The following is a 16,222-nucleotide window of genomic DNA, read 5'->3' on the forward strand; positions in this document are numbered from 1 at the left end:
TTTGTAGTTTTATAACATTGTGATCAGAAAAGATACTTTGAATTATTTAAAATTTTTAAGAATGTGTTAAGGTTTGTTTTGTGGCCTAACATGTGGTCTATCCTGGAGAACGTACCATGTGCACTTGAGAGGAATGTGTATTCTCCTGTTGTTGGGTGGAGTGTTGTGTACTTGAGAGGAATGTGTATTCTCCTGTTGTTGGGTGGAGTGTTGTGTATGTATCTGTTGTGTCCAGTTGGTTTGTAGTGTTGTTCAAGTCCTGTATTTTCTTATTGATCTATCTGGTTGTTCTGTTATTGAAAGTGGTGTATTGAAATATCCTAATATTAGTGTAAGAGTATTTCTCCCTTCTGTCGATTTTTAAAAATATATTTTGGGATCCTGCTGTTAGGTTTATATAAATTTATAATTGTTATATTTTCTCACTATGTTCCTTTTTATTTTTATTTATTTTAGATGGAGTTTCACTCTTGTTGCCCAGGCTGGAGTGCAATGGCGTGCTCTCAGCTCACTGCAACCTCCACCTCCAGGGTTCAAGCGATACTCCTGCCTCAGCCTCCCAAGTAGCTGCGGTTACAGGTGCCCGTTACCACACCTGGCTAATTTTTTGTTTTTTTGTTTTTTAAGAGAGTCTCACTGTGTCACCAGGCTGGAGTGCAGTGGCGCAATCTCGGCTCACTGCAACTTCTGACTCCCTGGTTCAGGTAATTCTCCTGCCTTGGCCTCCCAAGTAGCTGGGATTATAGGCACACGCCGCCATGCCCAGCCAATTTTTGTATTTTTGATAGAGACAGGGTTTCACCATGTTGGCCAGGATGGTCTCGATCTCCTGACCAAGTGATCCACCTGCCTCGGCCTCCTAAAGTGCTGGGATTACAGGCGTGAGACACCGCGACTGGCCAATTTTTTGTATTTTTTTTAGTAGAGATGGGATTTCACCATGTTGGCCAGGCTGGTCTCAAACTCCTGACCTTGGGTGATCCACTCGCCTCGGCCTCCCAAAGGGCTGGGATTACAGTCCTGAGCCACCTGCCTGGCTTCCCTTTGTTAATATATACCTTAACAATGTATATTTTCTCCCATTCTATGGGTTGTCTGTTTACTCTGTTGATAGTTTCTTCTGCAGACAGTGGAATACTATGCAGCAACTAAAGTAGCCACCTAGCAGGATGTATGTCAGTATGGATACATTTTGAAAACACAGCTAAAAACAGGGTGCAAGGGCATAATAAGCATAAGATGGTGAGGGATAGAGCATATTACCATGTTACAAACCCGACACTCTAAAAGCACAATATAGTATAACATTGTGTAAAACATTCAAAACACCCAGAACAATACTACGTGTTATCATGGATACATACATATATAGTAAAAGTGAAAAACCATTCAAGGGATGACCATGTATCAATTTTAGGATAATGCTTATTACTCTCTGAGGTGGGAGGGAACATTGAAGCTTTAAAAAATTCTTCCTAGAATAAAAAGATTTTGCAAGTGTGGCAAAATTTAACTACTGTTAAGTCTGGGTACCTGTTTATCATTATTCTTGGTAGTTTCCTCATATTTAAAATATTTAACAATCGAAAATTGAACAGGTGGAAGGACTGCACTGTGCCACTTTTCTGCTTCTGGTATGCATACATTTCAGTGCTCTGTGCCTTCCACTATGGTTCTCTATCACCTTCATAGTGTGTGTCTCTAAAGAAACATTGTAACTTACTGCAAAGTATCTCATGGCTAAGGAGATTGAAGATCAGCCTTGCTTCAGGGGCGTTGTTCACAGCCCAGCAGCAGAGGGCGCCACCCCATAGCTGATGTGCGGTGGGGCGGCCACACCAGGCAGGGCCAGTGCCTCCCAGGGAAGCAGGAAAGAGGAATATTTAAGTGCGTGCAGATTTCCCTTTGGCTTGTAGGAAGGGGCACAGAATCCAGCCATTTGGAAGCGTACATCATGTTTCTCTGACTGTTCATGGCCTTGGCTGTTTCTGAGGCTAATAATGCAAGAAACAGCACATGCCAAAGGCGTCTTTGCCACTGTGTCCATGAGCCTGCTGCTGTCTTGCCAGGGGCTTTTTGTGATGTATTATTTTAGATTGAGGGGGTTCATGTACAGGTTTGTTACATGGGTATATTGTGTCATGATGGGGCTTTGGCTTGTAGTGGACTGATGACTGTGGGAACTTTGTTGTTAAACCGACCAGGGAACTTTCCTTTTATTGTAAGTGGAAAAAGATTATTCATACCTGAAGGAGATGTGTAATCACCAAGCAGAACAGCTAAACAGAACCAGCCTACAGCTGCAAGAAGCATCATCAGAGAGTGATGCAGAGATCAAAGACATGAAAGAAACCATGTTTGCACTGGAAGATCAGGTGGAACAGCACAGGGCTGTCAAGTTACACAGTAATCAACTTACCAGTGAGCTAAAAAATAAGTGGGGTCAAGCCCAGGTGAAATGTGGAACGGGAGTGTGTAGGACACTAAAGAACCCAGCAGCAGTGGGTGACTGTGGGAAGGTTTTTGACCGTGTGTTGGCTGGGGTTTATGAAGAGTCTTTCATTTGAGTGTGCGATAATCTCCCAGGAAGAATGTCACCTAAGAAACAATCATTAATCTCTTAAACTAAGTTGAAAACTGGATGACAGAAGAAAAGAGTAAGCAACGTAAGTGACTGTGAAAAATAGCAAATGCTTTGTTGTTTGTTGTTGTTTTAGAGAGAGGGTCTCAGTCTGTTGCCCAGACTGGAATGCAGTGGTTTGACCATACTCACCACAGCCTCAGACTCCTGGGCTCAAGCGATCGTCCCACATCAGTCTCCCAGAGCACTGGGATTACAGATGTGAATCACTGTACCCGGCCACAAATGTTTCTTGTTTTGTGCTAGATGTGCTGTGTGTGAGCCATGCTGCTGCCACTGTCTCTAAGCAGCCTCATCGGCTTGGAGGCCACAAGTTGGGACACTTCAGCTGTGACTGTGTGAGTGTTCACAAGGACTCTTCCTAAGGACATTCTGTGGGGTAGGAATGGGTTATTCAGAAGAAGTACCTTGCCAAGCATTGACACTGTGTTGTCACCAAGCATTGACACTGTGTTGTCTCTTGGAGCTGATAGAGATGGATGATAGGTGTCAGAGTGGATGAAAAATGCGTGCTCTTGGTCTAAGGAAGAAAACAATGCCTGCATGTGTGCCATTGATGGTAGGATATCAAGTAACTTACAGATGTTGGCCACTTAGTTGCTGAAGAGGCATCATTATGTGGCTTATGAGCTCATTGTTTACTTTGACTTGGGAAAGAAATTTTTAAAAGGGATTAAACGTTGCCTGCTTTGTCCAAATGAGCCTTATCAAATTATCACATCTAATGTGCTTCGCTTTTGTGATAAAAGACTTAATGGACGTGGCCAGGTGTGGTGGCTCATGCCTGTAATCTTAGCACTTTGGGAGGTCGAGGTGGGTGGATCACCTGAGGTCAGGAGTTCGAGACCTCATGGCCAACATTGTGAAACCTTGTCTCTATTAAAAATACAAAATTTAGCCGGGTGAGGTGGCAGGTGCCTGTAATCCCAGCTACTTAGGAGGCTGAGGCAGGAGAATTGCATGAACCCAGGAGGTGGAGGTTGCAGTGAGCTGAGATCACACCATTGCACTCCAGCCTGGGCAACAGAGTGAAACTCTGCCCCAAAAAAAAAAAAAAAAAAAAAAAAAAGGACAAAAATGGACAAAGCATTTAGGTCACACCAGCCATTACTAAGAATAGCCTGGTCAGTTGCCTGAGAAGTTCCCCACCCTGTGCAGTTGATCCTCCTTATTCACAGATTCACAGATTTAACATTTGTGAATTCACCTGCTTGCTAATTTTTTTTTTTTTAGATGGAGTTTTGCTCTTGTTGCCCAGGCTGGAGTTCAGTGGTGCAATCTCGGCTCACCGCACGTTATCCTGCCTCAGCCTCCCGAGTAGTTGGGATTACAGGCATGTGCCACCATGCCCGGCTAATTTTGTCTTTTTTTAGTAGAGGCAGAGTTTCTCCATGTTGGTCTGGCTGGTCTTGAACTCCCAACCTCAGGTGATCCACCCGCCTCGGCCTCCCAAAGTGCTGAGATTACAGGCATGAGCCACCTCGCCCAGCTGCTCAAATGTGTTTTAACCCCCAAATCAACACACAGAGCACTTCCACAGGGTCATTTTTGTCATTTTTGGACTTGCACAGAGAAGTGAAAAGTTGAGTCATCCAGTGCTTATGCTTCCCACTGAGGTCAGACAGACATTTTACCTTCTCATACAGTGCGTGTGTCTTTTCCATGGTCTGTTTAGTACCGTGCTTTTAGCATTTTTTTGCTTGGTTTTGGTGACTTCGCTGTTTAAAATGGCCCCAAGTGCAGTGCTGCAGTGCTGTCCACTGTCCCTAAGCACAGGGAGGCTGAGAGAGACCTGCAGAGAAAACACGTGTGTTAGAGAAGTTTCGTGAAGGCATGAGCTCTTGTGCTGTTAAGCCTGACAGTGCATCAGAGAAAGGGAGAGTAAGTTTGACAATATGTATGTGAAGCTGCCCTGACGTGCTAAAGGGACATCTGTAGAGTGTGATGCAGCTGTGGAAAAGATGGAAAAGCAGCCAAATTCACGGATTCATGAGAAGACAGCCAATTTTGAAAAGCAGTGGGCAACATTATTGTGAGACTGAAAACCAAAGACATCGCCTAAGGTCAGGAAAATATTAAATCCTTCTTGGTTAGTGCTGGTTGGCTTCTAGGTTTCAAAAGGCTGTAAGGTGTGAGAACGGCTAACCTTGCAGGCAAGGCAGGTTCTGCAGATCGGGAGGCTGAGGAAGAATTTAAAAATACTTGCTCAGTGTTAGGAAGAAGGAAGTGGGAAGAATGGGTTTCCACTGCTGAGACTTGCTTGTTTTATGGAGATATTGGCAGATGAACCTATATAACGGAAATGGCATTTCAGTTGATGAGAATGTTGTGACCAGAGGATCTCAGGAACCTAACCTGTATTAACTTGTATTTTTCACAATAGTTCAGTGTTTGCTGATTTGGTGTGCATGGCAACTCTGTGCACGAACCTGAGAATTGACTGTGTATTCCAGATATTGATTAGTTGGTTAGAGTGAGAGTTGACAGCACCTGCCTCATTTCTTCTTGAACATGACACGCAGTAGAACTGTGGAACCTCAGCATTCAGTGTTGGTGCCATCCAGGCTGTTCTCAGGATACAACTGAAAGCCTGGACGCCATCATCATCAGTGTATCCTTCCAAACCCAGCACCATGATTGAGAAGAAAAGTCAAAGAAAACAAGTTCTGTTCTGTTTTGTTTTTGTTTTTGTGATATTTTGCTGTTGAGAATGGGGTTGTATTGTCCCTAAATCCTTAAAAGTCAGCACAGACACACCAAGGAAACCAGTGTATAATTAATGTCCACAGCAAAATTTAGGCCCACCCCTGTGGTTATATCATCATATATCCAAGACTGACAATAACCCAAGCCATCTTTTGGAAAGCTGTTAAACTTTTTAAAAGGATTTTGAAGTATTATTCAAATATCTTTTTGCTCAGAGACCCCGAGACACACGAATCCAGCCCTAGATCGATCACTCCTCCCCGTGGGATCCTGATGGGAGAGAAATGGACCGAAAAATAAAAGGAAATTAGGGAGTGTTTTCTACTCAGCAGAATGATCCCAGACGCAGACTCCCAGGCCCACTAGAACTAGAACTGCTGGGGCAGGACCTGCCCACAAGCATCTTTTTAGCCTTCTCTGGTGATTCTGATCCACATCCTTCATAGAAAACTGCTCTAGGTTAGAGCATGAGGACCTATTGAGGAATTTCAGCTTGGTGACTGACACCATCAGATTTAAACTCGAATGACTCAGCCATATGGAGAGAACTGGAGGCGAGGAGAATGAGGGGCTGTAGGTGTCCTTAAGTAGGGAGAGGCAGGCAAGCCACCTGGGAAGATGTTAAATGCACACATCCCCGGGTTCTGTCTGCCCTTGGAGATTCTGCCTCCAGGTGTCTGGAGTGTGGGACTAGAACATCGGTGCTTTTGAAAAGCTTCACCAGTGATTCAGAGGCTTAACTGCCATTGAGACCCACGACTCTGGAAAGTGCTTTACAAACCACAGGAGGAATAAGCAGACATGTGCTCTGTTATGTGAAAGCCTCTATCTCACAGCAATAAAGGACACTCAGGATGATTGTGTGTGAGTGCGAGGGAGGCTGGGCTCGGTGTGCAAGTGTGTGTGGCCATGGAGGCCTCTTCCCGTAGTGCTGCTATTTGGTTGTGCATCCTGTCTGCTGAGACTGTAACCTCAATATGCACCACGTATTTTTCAGATCATCGTGTTCCCTATCTTGGAGGAACTTACTGCTTCCAGCCCCTCTTTGCAGGGTAAATTGAAATGCTAAAAGTTGCATTTAGAGTAGAATGCATTTAGAGTAGATTTGAACACCTACTGTGGCATGTGGAGCTGCCCCTTTGCTACCTGACTTATCTTCTCTCAAGAGTCTCACAACTCTTCCAAGGCCTGTCTGAATTGTCTATTTCTAAGTAATGTGATCAAGCTGGAGAAACAGAAGTCAGATCTGGGGAGGCAGCTAAAGACTCTGACTGAGCAGATACAGGGGAGATGTGGCAGGAGCCTTCACCACCATCTTCCTATAAATTACCCACTCCGAGGTCTGGATCACTCTGTCTATCCTGCTTTATCTTGGAACATTTTCATGGCATGGGCCCTGAAACTGTAAATTCTTGCCAGCAAGAAGTAAAATCAAAGCAGTCATTTGTTGTCAGGATGGAGAGCTCTCATAACCTGAAGATGTAATTTCCACCAGTGCCTTTTCCTAGCAGCGAGACACCGTGAAAGCAGGGCCTCACTAAGCACTGCTGGCTGTTCTTTCTTGGTGACTGACACAGGGGCTCTGGAGTCTCTGCCCAGGCACCAGCCCTGGCAGGCATCTGACACGGGTGGGCTCTGGCATTTTCAGAAGGAGACTATGGAATGGAGGTGGTTCCAGCCGGATCTGCAGACTGCCGTGGCAGCGGCCAACAATGTCAAGTGAGAAGCAGGAGCTGGGCACTGTGAAGAGGAAACTGCTGAACTGCTGGAGGAGAAGGAGGAGGAGAATGCCTGGCTGCAGAAGGAGCTGGGGGATGTGCAGGGCCGCGGCAGGGTGGTTCCCAGCAGAGCTGCCTCTCCATGAGTCTAGTGGGCACCCAGGCCATGCTTGCTTTTCACTTGTTCACTCTGCGTGGGGATGAGACACTTCATGTCTCTCTGTGCAAGGCTTTGCTGTTTCTTTTCTGGGATCAGTCTGCATTACCAGTGCCACCGCACCACTAGGAACGTTCTGTCCAGTGCCCAGTTTCTGCCATGCTTAGCAGCATAAGGGGCTGCTAAGCTTCTCACTTACATATGAAGGGCAAGTTCTAGCCAAGTATCCTGCTAGGCTTAAAGAATAGAAGTCCAGTCTAGGATGCTCCTTGAATCTTAGTATTTATTAGTGCAGGGAGTGCACACTAATAAATATGAACCCACCACCTTACACAGGTCACTCCCATGCAGTGGGAGAAGCTGGAATTACTCCCAAGGGGAGGAGCCACCAAATAAGGACACATTCCTCCCAGCCCAGGGATGTGCCTACTTATTGACAACACCCATGGGCTACTTCAAAAGGCCTTGACATAACTCACTTTATTTTAAAAAGAGTGGAAAACATGCATTTGGCTGATGTATGACATTCCCCTCTGCTCTTGACGGGAAGAAACACACAGCCTATCAGCCCAGAGAGCTCTGCTAATAGCGACATTTAAGAGTATTTGGGACTATAGTTGCACCAGACAAGGTCATTACTTTATAGCCAGACCTCTACCCTCTGGCCACCAAAGGATGTGGATTTTAGGAAAACTAGATTTTCCAGTGTTCCCTATTGAAACAGCAGTGAGGCCATTCTGGGTGGCCTCTGTGTCTACTGTTGTTTGTTTGCCTCTGTCTTGCTTCCCTGTTGTCTGTCATTGGAAGAAGATCCCAGTCAGAACTTGTGTTGCTTCATGTGGACGTTATTTTAATGATAAATGGTAAAAGATAAGTCCTAAGTTTCCATGGTAGCCCTGAATAACCAGGTTCTTGTATGAACTGCTGCATTTCTTATGTATACTGTGAGACACAGGCCATACCATGCAGTGTGAACCCTGATATTCTAGGAAATCTCCACATGCATCCTGGCAGTTTAGGACGCCCTATGCTGCATCCTGCATCTTCAATCTTAACGTCACTGTTTTTTTAAACACAGAATTTTCTTTTTTGATTTTCCAGTGATTTGCAACATTACTTTCTCAATATAGCAGTTTAATCCCTTACCACAAAACATTTCAAAATTTTAGAACTGACACCAATGAGAACATGTCATGGTACTGAAATCCGGCATCATAATGATTTTGCCTGTGATCGCATTTTGCAGGAAGTCAGACAAGTGCCAGTGATGGTTTCTTGTGTGATTTTGCACTTCTCTGGCAAGCTGTCACCTCTGAAGAGTTGACTATTGGGCAATTACTCCCTCATGGCTCGGTCACTTCTGGAACCTACCCCACGAGCAAGAACTAAAACCAACTCACACCCTTCAAGCTCCAAAAGCCAGCCAGTGTTTCCATCTTGGCTGAATGAGTTCTTGATTGAAACTAATTTGACTTTGGCAGTCATCTAATAAGAACTCAAAAGTCATCCTTGGTTCAGCCACAGCCAAAGAACTTGCAGAACATTCTCTGATGAGATCTTCAAGTACAACTGAGAGAAGGTAAGAACACCCAAAAAGCACGTGGATCCTGACACGGGATTACCTGGTTCTTGAGCTCTGTTTGCCCCCATGGGCACTCAACGGGGATGGTTGCAGCCAGGCTGATAGGCATGAGATGAAGCGCCCAGGCAGGAATGCAAATCAGCATTTATTACTGGAACTCAGTGACTACACAGTGGGGTATTATCTAACGCATCAATGATCTTCAGCCCTGTTACACTTTCAAAAATATTTTTATTTCAGAGTTAGAATAACTGATGTTAAGGTATGTGGGGAAGGAAGGTGGTAGCCTCATCTTTGCAGCCAGCCAGCAGTATCTCATTCTCAGCCTCATCTTTGCAGCCAACTGGCAATATCTCATTCCCAGCCCCGTCTCGGGCCTCTGTTAAAAGAGGTGGGAAAAGTGAGTAGTTTTCAAGGTCCGTTTAAGCTCTGCTATTCTGTGGACTGGTTGGTCAGCTGACCTTTCCCTGGTGGGAGAGTCAGAAATTCCTGTGCCAGCCTTAGCATCTTTCCGATGCAATCCTTTGAACCTCTTTGACACAGTGGTTTCCCCATTGTTGATGAGCAGTGCGGGGAAAGACCTCTGCATTTACTGTGTTTGTTTATTTCTCTTGTTCTGAAACAGTAAATGCTGTTATTTCAGGGTGACTTACCTAATTCTTACAGTATTTATATAACACCAGTAAACATCCATGGAAAACTTCTTTAAAAGAGATCGTTAAACACACTTAACATCTGTGCCTAATTAATGCTATTGGTATCTAAATAGAATGTCTGTGATTCGAATGTGTTTTGCCTGCACCACCAGTTCTTGGGTTGTCCCCTCTCAGAGGTGAGCAGTGTGGCAGCACAGCATGTGCAGACTCCGCTGGAATTGGCTTAACTCTGTGTGTGCACATCAGTGTCAGCCCAAGCGTCACTGCATGTGCCCGTACTTCCCTCTGTGTTGCTCTGATGGCTCTAATGGGTCACAGCCGCTCAGCACATGTCCCAGCTGCTGCGGAGAGGGGAAGGGCGGAAGTTGGAGGTATAGATTCTTGGGTCCCTAAGGTCCCTTTTCAAGCTCTCTTGCTGTAGATGCTCTGGTACCGAGCCCCTGTCCCAGGTGGAGGGGGCCCATTCCGCTGAGGATTCCTAAACAGTTTCTGAACAGACCTCACCTTAGCGGCCATGATGAACAGGGGCTTCTGGCATTTAATTTGGACCTTAATGTAGAACCTGGTCCTCTCATAGCCTATTACTGTAGCCAGCATTATCTGTTGACTCACCTAGTACTTTTTTTTATAGTTTACATGTATGACATAGATACACAGTCTATAATTCTAAATAGCTGTGTCTGCCTCCCTGTTTCCAAAACCGCATCTTTACAGATTTGAACAGTGCGGACATAAGCTTCTCTTAGGCCTTTAGGATTTTTAGGTTGAAATTATGAAAGAAAAAAAGTTTTTTGGCCTTGACAGTAGAGGGAAGCACAAGCCTCTCTGTAAATTCTGGAAGGGCCTGTGGTGTTCTTCGTGGGCATCTCTGCTTCACCACACAGTTCTTTGTTGGAGAAATTCTGGTGGAGGAGCCTAGTACAGGCATTTGTAGTCTGACAGTTTTTTATGTCCGAAAACCTTTGGCTTCCAAAAAATTGGAACAGTAGGAATTAAAACCCATTGGCCTATCCTGGACATTAGCTTGTCCCTGTAGGACAGTGTAAGCTGGAAATTCTTGCATTTGTGAGCTAAGACCGTGTTGCCTTAGGTAACTCCTTTACAGCCTCTCCCTCCCCATTTCTATTTTCACCTCTCCATGGGCTCTGTCAGCCAGCAGAGCATTTGGTGGAAGAAAGACAGCCCAGCTCTTCCCATGATTGGGAGCCACAGCCATCTCTATGTGAAAGGGGGAATGTATAGAAGAGAAATTGCCTCTTTATAAAGAGCCCAGGTGTCTCCTTGTGACATTCACTGTTTCTCGGAATCATTGCCTTTGAGTCTTTGCTTTTTGTCCACATTTTGGAATCAGCTCACCGCATGATCAAAGATGATCCTTCACTCTTTTTTCTTTTTCTCAGAAGCTTCCACAGTCTTTTATTTGGAGAATAAAATGAAGTTGTACTGAAAAAACAAAGTACAGGTCTCATGAAGGAGAGTTATTTGCAGCTGGAATGTTGAGAGGGCACAGTGGCAGAGCAGATCTGAGTAATGCTTATTCCGAAGAAGTCAGAAAGTTTGGCTTCCTTCTGTGGGGTCTTGATTGTGCCTCTTCACACAGGGTCTGGCTTCATTACCTCATCTGAAACTAAGTGCCACTAAGCTTTGATTTGATTTCCAGAATCTTGCTAGGCTAAACACAAGTAGATGTTTCATTGATTGTTGGGAATAGGCTCCCAAAATCTGGCCATAAACTGGCCAGTCTCTGCAGCACTGTGACGTGTTTGTGATGGCCATGATGCCCACGCTGAAGGTTGTGGGTTTACCGGAATGAGGGCAAGGAACACCTGGCCCACCTAGGGCAGAAAACCGCTTAAAGGCGTTCTTAAACCACAAACAATAGCATGAGCGATCTGTGCCTTAAGGAGAGCATGCTCCTGCTACTGATAACTAGCCAGAGCCCATCCCTTTATTTCGGCACATCCCTTTGTTTCCCATAAGGAATACTTTTAGTTAATCTATAATCTGTAGAAACAATGCTTATCACTGGCTTGCTGTCAGTAAATATGTGGGTAAATCTCTGTTCGAGGCTCTAAGCTCTGAAGGCTGTGAGACCCCTGATTTCCCACTCCACATCTCTATGTTGCTGTGTGTGTGTGTCTTTAATTCCTCTAGCGCCTCTCGGTTAGGGTCTCCCGACCAAGCTGGTCTTGGCAGTTGATCATAAAGGATGCTGTTAAGCCAGATAGGTAAGCATGGTGACAGTGGCAATAGAAATCTAATGGAAAACAGTTGAATGACAACTACACCAAAAGCCTCATGGATGAAACTCACCCTGGAAACTTAGTGTTCAACTCAGAGCGATCCACAATTTTTATGTGGATTTTAAACTTCCAGAAATGTGATTTTAAACTTCCGAAAATACCTGTGTTTGTGAAGATCCAAATCCAACTCAGCAACCTCCATCAGGCAGAAACTTCCTGCAGTTCTCAGCATGGAGCTATTAGCTATCCAAAGGAAAGCCAGTATGTGTCTTATCCAAAGGATGAGACAAGGCAAGAGTTACTGTCTAATAAAAGGAAAATTAGGAACAGGAATGCTCTTTAAACTCAGGAAGATGTTTCGGGGTGTCAAACCAGACAGCACAGAATCACTAGAAACATTAGCTTGGTGCGAGAAAGAAGAGACATTGATATCTTCTGTGTAAAAATAACTTAAATACTTGCGAGTAGGACTGCATATTCTGGGAGCTCTTTGCCTCGTGTTCAGAGTTGTTAGGATGATTTAAAACTCATTTGCTGGATGTTTTTAAATATAAACCGTTAGAAAACTGCAACCTCAACTAAAAAGGCACCACTGTATTTGCACCCCACATTTTGTCCTATCTTTACTCCAGGTACTGCTGAGTATTTTTATCTGTAAGCATTTGTAAAATGCTAAATAATGTTATTATACAGAAGCTTGTCTGCTGCTTGAGGTTTTTTTTTTTTTTTTTTTTTTTTTGAGACGGAGTCTCGCTCTATCACCCAGGCTGGAGTGCAGTGGTGCAGTCTCGGCTCACTAACCTCCGTCTCCCGAGTTCACGCCATTCTCCTGGCTCAGCCTCCTGAGTAAGCTGGGACTACAGGTGCCCGCCACCACACCCAGCTAATTTTTTATATTTTTAGTAGAGACGGGGTTTCACCGTGTTAGTCAGGATGGTCTCGATCTCCTGACCTTGTGATCCGCCCACCTCGGCCTCCCAGAGTGCTGGGATTACAGCCGTGAGCCACCATGCCTGGCCTGCTGCTTGAGTTTTAATCACCAGCTATGTTTCTGCAGGGCCTTTATGTCATTTTGTTCTACGTTTTTTCATGAATATAGTTTCAGAACTTCAAAGCCTCCTCAAATAATAGAATTTGAAGGAGAAACAAGCTGGACTTTAAATATAAGTTGTAGATAGAAGGTTGAGCTGGGATATGAATGATTTTATTATTAGAACAAGAGGACGTGGAGCAAAAACACTAGTTTTGCATGAATTAATTTTTAAGCAAAACTGTAGAATCTCAGAAAATATAGCATGGACTTTTTAATCTAGATGTGTCTTGTTGAAATTTAAAAATGAATAGATTGGCGAATCAATGTGTTGGATTTTTTCCTAATTATGAAGTAATATTTAGATATACTGGTAGCAAAATGGAGATGTGTCAAGAAAAATACTAATCTTTCTCCTCCTTCAGTACTCACCCTGCAAGGTAATCACTGGTAACAGTGTGTATATTTTTTGTTAATCATAAAATGTATAGGCTTCATTTATATATGTTTAAATATAAACAGGACTGTGTTCTACACAGTACGCTGCACCTTCACTTTTTATTTCATGTAACATGGGCATCCTTCCAGGTCAATACATACAAAGCGAACTCATTTTAAGAGCTGCATGGCCTTCCGCAGGAGGGACGTGCCCTGGAATATTCAAATATTGTCTTACTAATGCCAGCAAGGTTATAGTTTTCTTCGTTACGAATAATGCTGTAATACGAGTCCTTATACATATAGTCCTATATAGTTGTGATTTTATTTTTATAGGATTAATTTCTAAAACTATGCTGCTCTAGAGAATATACACATTTTTATCTTAATAGATGTCTCTAGGTTACTCACCTGACTGCTGTGACATTTCATTCTTTTTTTGTTTGTTTGTTTTTTTGAGATGGAGTCTCACTCTGTCACCCAGGCTGGAGTGCAGTGGCACGATCTTGGCTCACTGCAAGCTCCGCCTTCCGGGTTCACACCATTCTCCTGCCTCAGCCTCCCGAGTAGCTGGGACTACTGGCACCCACCACCACGCCTGGCTAATTTTTTGTATTTTTAAGTAGAGACGGGGTTTCACCGTGTTAGCCAGGACGGTCTCGATCTCCTGACCTCATGATCCCCCCACCTCGGCCTCCCAAAGTGCTGGGATTACAGGCGTGAGCCACCACACCTGGCCGACATTTCACTCTTGATGAACGTGCCCATCTCTGCATAGTCTGAGCAGCCACAGAAAGCACTGATGTTATTTTTGTCAATAGGATAAGTGAAAAATACTATCTTATTAGATTTTAATTTGTATTTCTCTGAGCATATTTTTATGTTTACTAACCAATTGCACTTTCCCTTCTAGAATTGCTAGCGTAGCACTTTTGCCTATTTTTTCACTGAGCTGATTGTTTCTCATCAGTTTGTAAGTCAATATTTTATTAGGGATGTGTCAGGGTTTTTTTGTTTTGTTTTGTTTTGGGGGATTTTTTTGTTGTTGTTGTTTTGAGACAGGGTCTTGCTTTGTCACCCAGGCTGGAGTGCAGTGGCACGATCACAGAAGCCTTGACCTCCCAGGCTCAAATAATCTTCCTACTCAGCCTCCCAAATAGCAGGGACTACAGGCGAACACCACCATGCCTTCCTAATTATTTCAAATTTTTGTACAGATGGGGTGTCGCTTTATTGCCAAGGCTGGTCTTTAACTCCTGGGCTTGAGTGATCCTCCCACCTTAGTCTCCCAAATCACTGGAATTACAATTGTGAATCACCGTGCTTGCCCAAAGACGTGTTTTTATCCCCAGTGTACTACAGGCCTTTGGCTTTAACATCTGTATCATAGAAAAGTTTTTATTTTTATATAATGTTAACTGTTAGTGTTTTCTTTTATTATTTCTTTTTGTTTGTTTGAGGGTTTTCCCTCTCCAATCTTATTTGTTACAAGTAAGTTATTAAGTTTCATCGTCTATTTTATGCACATGCACACACAGACACACAAACAGAGATACACACACACACACACACACGCAGGCGTTTGATCCACCTTTCTTTATTTAATCTGATGTGAGCTGTGGGTTTTTCTCTCCCGGTTAGATAGCTGGTCATGCCAGCACTATTATCAGCACCATCCTTTGTCCACTGAATTGAAATCCCACCTTTACATGGTTCATTTCATCTGCATTCAAAGAGAACTGCCCTAAGTATGCCCCCATTTCTTTTTCTTTTGAGTTAGTTCTGCTTTAAAATATTAATGAGTTATTAGATTGATTATATTATTTTTAACTCACCTTTCATTTTAAATTGTCATCTTTAATTTATGTCTTATTTTATTGAACTTTAAGGTAGATACTATCAGTGTCAAATTGTTTCTGGTCATGAATTTACAAACGTTGGTCCTCTCTTGAGTGCAGTGTCCCCTTCACTTTGTATTATGAAATATTTGCATCGGCTGGGCGTGGTGGCTCATGCCTGTAATCCCAGCACTCTGGGAGGCCTAGGTGGGTGAATCACCTGAGGTCAGGAGTTCGAGACCAGCCTGGCCAAAATGGTGAAACCCCGTCTCTACTTAGAAAAATACGAAAATTACCTGGGCGTAGTGGCATGTGCCTGTAGTCCCAGCTACTTGAGAGGCTAAGGCTGGAGAATCTCTTGAACCCAGGAGGTGGAGGTTGCAGTGAGCTGAGATTGTGCCACTGCGCTTCAGCCTGGGTGACAGAGTTAGACTGTATCACAATAAAATAAAATAAAATAATAAAAATAAAAAAAAATATTTGCATCAACAGGGCATTATTTTGTTTGTCACCTTCTCTTGCTGAAGCAGATCCAGGTGTGGCAGGGCCTGACGTTTGGCCCAGGTCAGTGTCTGGATCCTGCTCAGTTCCACTGCCTTTACCTGACAGTGCTTAGGATCTTCTTATGACTGAAACGTGTTGGAAGGCTCTTGAAGGTGCATATATAACATATTGAAAGGTACAGAAGCTCAGGTAGAGTAGAAAAGGGTGAGTGCCTAATGGGGAAATTCGCCTGTGTCCAGTTTGTTCTCTGCTTGGTGAGCCTGGAATACAGAGCCAACTCTCTGGGTCTACATTTGCATGCCCCTCGTCCATTTTAGATGCACATTGTGGCTTTTCCTGCCCTGTCCCTTGTCACTACTGTCCTTTGTGTCTGGGGCAAACCAACCTTGGCCTCCTCAGATGTAAATTCCTCTTGTTCCTGATCCTTTGCCAGAATGCCCTGCATCTCTCTGGGCTTGTGCTCCTCGCCAGCCCTGGCCTTCTAGGGTGGGGGACATTAGTGGAGGGTTTCCTTTATCTCCATTTTCTTTGGAAGGGATTTGGGGGAAAGCTCTTGGTATTGTATTTTAATTTCCCCCCCACCACATACTCTCTATTAGCAGAAATTCTTCAAAGTCTAGGCTTGTAGATAATACCTGACTACAAGATTTTTACTGTTTCTTTTATTCTTTTTGTTCAGATTTGTAGATGAAGATGCTTATGTTCAAAT

The 16,222-nt window shown here is 43.9% G+C and overlaps 1 pseudogene; it reads left to right on the forward strand.

The window, feature by feature from the left end:
- Positions 1-2,231: 2,231 nt before the first annotated feature.
- Positions 2,232-16,222, forward strand: part of LOC116463832 (cytospin-B-like) — a 109,240-nt pseudogene continuing 95,249 nt past the window's right edge.

The sequence above is a fragment of the Hylobates moloch genome, unplaced genomic scaffold (assembly GCF_009828535.3).
Source record: "Hylobates moloch isolate HMO894 unplaced genomic scaffold, HMol_V3 SCAFFOLD_70, whole genome shotgun sequence".
NCBI classification, from domain to species: Eukaryota; Metazoa; Chordata; class Mammalia; order Primates; family Hylobatidae; genus Hylobates; species Hylobates moloch.